Source organism: Macrobrachium nipponense, chromosome 28 (genome assembly GCF_015104395.2).
Source record: "Macrobrachium nipponense isolate FS-2020 chromosome 28, ASM1510439v2, whole genome shotgun sequence".
Classification (NCBI taxonomy): domain Eukaryota; kingdom Metazoa; phylum Arthropoda; class Malacostraca; order Decapoda; family Palaemonidae; genus Macrobrachium; species Macrobrachium nipponense.
The window spans coordinates 21,253,262-21,260,264 of record NC_087217.1 but is presented as its reverse complement, the minus strand read 5'-3'; positions in this window follow the sequence as shown (position 1 = coordinate 21,260,264).

The window sequence follows — 7,003 nt, the reverse complement described above, 5'->3', positions numbered from 1 at the left end:
ATCGTGCTTAATGCAAAGATACGACGATAAATAATCAGGCTATAGCATCTTACAGTAGGAAATTAAGGCCCACAAAGGCAGAGGAGATAGCAATGTGCATTGATTACTCAGCTGCGGAAGAAAATTAAGAATCCGAATTTTTCCGGAGGTAGCCCTTAGGTTTATGACAGCCAAGGACTACGATTTAGAGGTGAACGTAGGTCCCTGGTAAGACAAATAAAATGGCAGACGCATGAGCAAGGCATGCTTTGCAAAGTGATAGTATGAATATGATAAGTCGAGACGAATAACAGAGCGAAACTATGCAATTATACAAAGGAGCCTTGCCGGCAAAGGGTTTCATGAGAGGAACCAGAAGAGATGAAGATTTAAAAGTGATCTCCAAGTGCGAGAGAATAAAGAGAGTTAGCTCCCAAGAATCAAGAGAGCGAGGAAAAGGGTTGAACGTTCCACAGATGCATTAATGATATAGACGACGTATTAATTTATAGGCGTCATGAATATGACCCATTAGGTCAGTTCCCAGGTGTACTCCATAGATGAATAGCACCTAAGTGCTCGAGAACTGAAGTCGTTGAGCTAACGCTTGACAATGACACGAGATCTCACCCAAGAAGGGATGAGAAAGACTAACACAAGGATGTTAGTAATCATGTGGAGAATTGCAACACACGCAGCGATGAAAAGGGAAGAAGGGACGAGGAAGTACCTCAAGGGAATTATTATATCTCACTGATTCCTACTGAAGAAGGTTTTAGCACTCAACCTCGTACCACGTGTAGAAGTAAAAGAAGTTACTAGTGCGTATTGACCCGCTCATGTGATATACAGAGTTAATACCAATTACTAGTAAGGTAGCAAAGAATGTGCAACCGCTCTCTTTGATAAGATATTAGGCAGATATGCTGCCCACGGCTCATTACTTCAGATAATGGGATCAAGATGAACAACACATTAGTCCAAGAAATTCGAAAAGCTTGCAAGGTAGAAAGAGATAGCGATACAATGGTACCACTCAGCTGGAAACGGCTCACAAGAAAGGAATAGAAGGAAGTTTTAGACACTGGAACCCGGCAGAGACGTCGATTTACCTTTGGCCCAGATTCATAAAACGCCAAGTACCATACAAGTACACAAGCAACTCTCATAAAGGCTTTGATGGGATATAAGCCCAGATACCTGATACCTGGCTGAATCACCCAATAGAGCCTACTTACTCTGAAGACATTATGAGGATTAGAATCGGAAACTTTAATGTATGTAATTCACAAGCGATTACACAAGAATTTGGAAGAAGTACAGAAGAAGATGATGGACACGCATAAAGTAGGGCTAAAGCCAGTAGATTAAAAGATAGGTGACAAATTCTATATTAAGAAGGAAGTAAGAAGTGGTATTAGTTATAAGTTAGCCACTAATTCACCGGACCATACAAGGTTGAAGATGTACAAGAGACAAGGTAAAGGTGAAGAAGATGAATGATCGAATACCCTTCTCATATGTTAAATCATTCGAAGAGAAAGCCTTCGGGCAGATAAAGATAAGGTCAAGAGAAGACAAAGTTGTTGAAATCCTGAAGCGACTGCCGTCGGAAGAAAAGTCAGAAGAAATTTCAGAAGAAAGGCCTAAGCATAGGCTAAGGTAAAGAAGAATCACTTTTCAGTGAAGGGCAAGAACTAAAACCCAGTACCAGGGTAAAGTCAAAAGGATTAAACCAAGATGAAGAACTCCATGTGACTGGAGAAGTCAGAAGTCCCAGAAGAAGGACTAAGTATAACCTAAGAATTAGAAGATTCACTTTTAGTGAAAAAAAGACAAACCCATTGATTCATCTTATTATTCCCATGTAATAATTTATTTTCTATTGCTAAGTTTACCTTCACAGGTCGACTTAGGAATAATTTTTTAATTTGTTGCATTTCTTATTTTAATTAGTTGGTTTGCGGCAAAATTTCGGGGTTATGTGCGCTAACTTCGAACTTAGTGTTTCTTTTAGTTGAAGGGGAATATTTGAGTGATAAGGGTACGAAATTAACAGTTCATTGCGTAGAATTGAAAGAATAAAGACGAAGGGGTTAAGATAGGTATTAAGTGATTTTAAGATAAGGGAATTCGTTTCAGAAATTATTAAGATTTTGAAGGGGTAAATTAATACACTTACTTTGTTCAATCCTTAAGATGTTGATTGATGAAAACTTACAAACAAGATATTAATTGATGAGAACTTAATTAACACGATATTAGTTGTTGAAAACTTACTAACAAGATATTAATTGATGAGAACTTAACCCTCTTACGCCGATTGGACGTATTAAACGTCGAGTCAAAATGTCTCCCGTATGCCGATTGGACGTATTACACGTCGACTCGAAAAAGTTTTTTTTTAAATTCGCGGAAAAATACTTATAGGCCTACCAGCCGAAAACTTTTGAATCACGCACCTTGGGGGATGCTGGGAGTTCACGGATCAAGGCGTTGTTTTGTTTACAATCGTTACGCAGGCGCGCAAGCGCGAATTTCTTTCTTATCGCACTAAAAAGTATCAGTGACATATCTCAAAAATTCTTTCGTCACTTTGACATAATTTTTGCACCATTTTAAATTATCCGTTACATGGAGTATTATATATGAAAATGTGCGCAATTTTATGTAAAATACAACAAAAAAAATACTCATGATTGTAGCTTTTATCAGTCTTGAAATATTTTCATATAAATAACGATAAGTGCAAAAATTTCAACCTTCGGTCAACTTTGACTCTACCGAAATGGTCGAAAAACGCAATTTTAAGCTAAAACTCTAATATTCTAGTAATATTCAATCATTTGCCTTCATTTTGCAACAAATTGGACGTCTCTAGCACAATATTTCGATTTATAGTGAATTTATGAAAAAACTTTTTCCTTGCGTCCGCGCGGTAACTCTTACGATAAATTTTGTCGTGCTTTTGTCCTAATGTTTGCACCATTTTAAATTTGCCGTTACATAAAGTTTTATATATGGAAATGTGCGCAATTTCATGCACAATACAACTAAAAACAACCCATGGTTGTAGCTTTAATCAGTTTTGAAATATTTTCATATAAATAACGATAAGTGCAAAAATTTCAACCTTCGGTCAACTTTGACTCTACCGAAATGGTTGAAAAACGCAATTGTAAGCTAAAACTCTTATATTCTAGTAATATTCAATCATTTAACTTCATTTTGCAATGAATTGGAAGTCTCTAGCACAATATTTCGATTTATAGTGAATTTATATAAAAAAAAAACATTTTCCTTACGTCCGCTCGGTAACTCTTCCGAAAAAATTAGAAATTTTTTTGTGCGATTGTCGAAATGTTTGCACCATTTAAAATTATCTGTTACATAAATTTTTATATATGAAAATGTGCGCAATTTTATGTAGAATACAACAATACATGATTGAAGGTTGTAGCTTTTCTCTTTTGCGAAATATTTGCATATAAATCACGATAAATAGAAAAAAAACCACGTTCGGTCAACTTTGACTCTACCGAAATAGTTGAAAAACGCAATTGTAAGCTAAATCTCTTACAACCTAGTAATATACAGTCATTTATCTTCATTTTGAAACAAATTCGAAGTGTCTAGCACAATATTTAGATTTATGGTGAATTTTTAAAAATAACTTTCTTTCCCTCCGTGCGCCGATTCGCGGCCGAAAATCTCCGAAATACGTACGTCGCATTATCCTAATATTTGCTCCTTTTCATATTAGCCGTTTTATAGAATTTCATATGAAAATATGCGCAAATTCATGAAGAATACAACAAAAAATAATTGAAGGTTGTAGCTTTTTTCATTTCCGAAATATTTGCATATAAATAAATATATATATAAAAATTTTGACATTCGGTCAAATTTAATTCGTCCGAAATGGTCGAAATCTGCAATTCTAATCTAAAACTCTTACAGTATCGTAATATTCAATCATTTGTCTCTAGAACAATATTTAGATTTATGGTGAATTTTTGAAAAAATATTTTTTTACGTCCGCGCCTTAAGAATTCGTGCATCATTTTGTGATAATATTTTTTCGGTGTTGCTTTTATCGTTTTACGATGTATTATATATCAAAATGATTGCAATTTAGTGTAAAATACAATGAAAAAAAAGTAACTCGTTAGCTTTAACCGTTTTTCGCACAGCGCGATTTGAATACAATTATGTATGAAATTTTTTTTTTCCGCTACCATATATCGCATTATTAACATATGATAATGACATTTGTTTTCATTTCTGATGGTTGCATACTAAACTTCAGGAAATGAAAAAAAAATTAGCCAAATATGAATTCTTAATCTTCAAAATTAAGCGCGCTGTGATTTTTTGAAAAAATTATTTTTTCCGCTTCCGCGCTCACTCCAAACCCGCCTCGGCATACGGGAGAGGTTTTGATTTTTAGGGCTTCGGCGTAAGAGGGTTAATTAACAAGATATTATTTGTTGAGAACTTACTAACAAGATATAGATTGATAAAAACTTACTAAATGTTGTCACAGTAGAAGAAACCTACAAGTATTAACCACTAACCAGTTCCTTTAACCGAGTTGACAATTTTGTTTTAGTATCAAGCAATAAAGTTATAAGATTTGATGTACAAGGTTACTCAGAATTACAGTAAGAGAGTTCAATGAAGTTTGCATAACCACAATACACAATCTCAGTAGGAGGTCAAGTACACACTTATTAAGGTACATATACACAAGGATATTATCTCCCAGGAAATGTCCCCAAGTAGCAGGTCACAGCAAACAAGAAGCCATCAAGTGTCGTCAACGAAGAACGAAATATATATTTTTTTCCATAAAAAAAGGCGATATCCACCTAGATAGAGTAGGACAGAGGACTGAACCAATCAACACTGTAAACCAGGATAGCTTTTTCTTTTTTTGCTTTTATCTTGCATTTATATAACTTATGTGACCTAAGGGCTTATGTATGTTTAACTTTCAGTTTTCTTGTTTTTTGGTGATATATTTACATTTGCATTCAGTTTCATGTTTCTTAATGTGATTTACTCATATTTGAATTCACTTTGATGATTCTTTTAATATTACTAAATCAAGGATTTATTTATGTTTATATTCAGCTTTATTGTCTTTTAATGTTACTTAAGGGGGCCAGCCGGCTAATGCCCTTTTTTAAGGACAGGACTTTGATATTCATACCACTTAATAAGGTGACTTGGGACATCTCCAAACCGCATATGATTTTCACCTCTGACCTTCGGTTTTGTGACGCCAGGGCGATTTATCCCGAAAATAACCATTTTTCAAATTCTATCTCCCCCCTTGATATTTAATATTAAGACCTGGGATTACTACCATATATGGACCTGATGTAGACCTCCAATCGAATGGAGAGTTTTTTTTCTAAAAGTCATTTTTTTGCAAGATATGAATTTTTCAATATGGTAAAAAAATAAACCCAATAAATCAGGAGAAAAAAATTTATAAAAAAAATACGAAACAAAAATTGGAAAAAAGGGCTCTATTTGATTGTTCTATAATGTCTTTCTGAGTTATATACCAAATTTCAATGTTATAGCTTCAAAACTAAGTGAGAAGATAGATTTTGAAGGTCAATAATTATAGTTTTGAGATACGGGCGTTCAAAGTTTTCCTTCGTATTTCTATAAAGACAATGTTAATAAATAATGATTATTATGATGAATATATTTCTTTTTTTGTGTATTAATAAACCAAAACTATTTTATTTATCATAATTTAATCATAAATGATGATCCCTTTGCTCATATATCGCAGCCTGGGGCACTGCTTGAGGCAAGATGGGGCACTCCTTCCTACGCAATTCTCTCTCTCCCCTTCACTAACTCGGCTTATTACAGCGAATTTTCTTCTTCTGTATTTTAGCGAGATGTTTTCCTTGTATTTTCCTCTTTGGCATGAAAAAATTCTTACCCGAAACAAAGATAAACAAACGTAAATGCAAGAGAATGTCAAGAGGTGAAACTCGAAGGTGTACTCTTTTTTTACAAAGACAATTTAATAAATCATGATTATTATGAATTTCATATTCCATTTTGGGTTTTAAAAAACCAAAACTTTGTTATTTATCATAAATGAAGATCTCTTTGCTCAAAGATCGTCGTAGCCTTGGGCACAGTGTGACGTGTGCTGTCAAGCAAGACGGGGGCGTTACTAAGCAACCCTCCCCTCTCTCTTCACTAACTACGCATATATTATGATATTCTGTAATAATACTTGAGCGATTTTTCTTCGTCTGTATGTTAGCGAGATGTTTTCCTTGTCTTTTCCTCATTGGCATGATGAAATTCTTGCCGAAACATACATAAACATACGTAAAAGCAGGCGTATGTCAGAGGTGAAATGGAACGTGTAGACTACTGGAAGTCTATGATCGCACTAAATCAGGACTGTCACTGGACTTAGCCTGAAGTCTCCTTCTCGACTCGGGGAATGTCTACAGATGCCATTTCTCCCAATTTCTTTGACAATAATTATCAAAATTTACGATAATAGAGGAAATATTGCATTTTCTTGTACAGATCAATGTTTTAGGCTTATTGAGTTACGTTAACTAATTACCCTGTAACTACGAAAGTAAGAGGAATTTTGACGAAATATTTCGTATACGTATTCTCAATTGCCATATGAAGCTCCATGAATATTTTCATGACTTTGCATTTTTCGCCCTATACCTCCATATATAGGCGTTCCGGCCGGCCCCTTTAAGAATTTGTTAATATTTATATTCAGTTTTTGATGTTTCTCTGAATGTTACTTGCTCAAGGATTTATTCATGTTTACATTCAGTTTTGATTGTTGCCTTTAACGTTACTTAATCAAGGATTTGCTCATGTTTACATTCAGTTTTGATGTTTTTTAAGGTAAAGTTTCAATATGATTTCCAAGAAGCATAAGTTAGGAGTCCTCTTGTAGGTATAATATTTGCTTCAGCTTAGTTAACGCTGTCGGAGACAGCTAGGTAGCAGG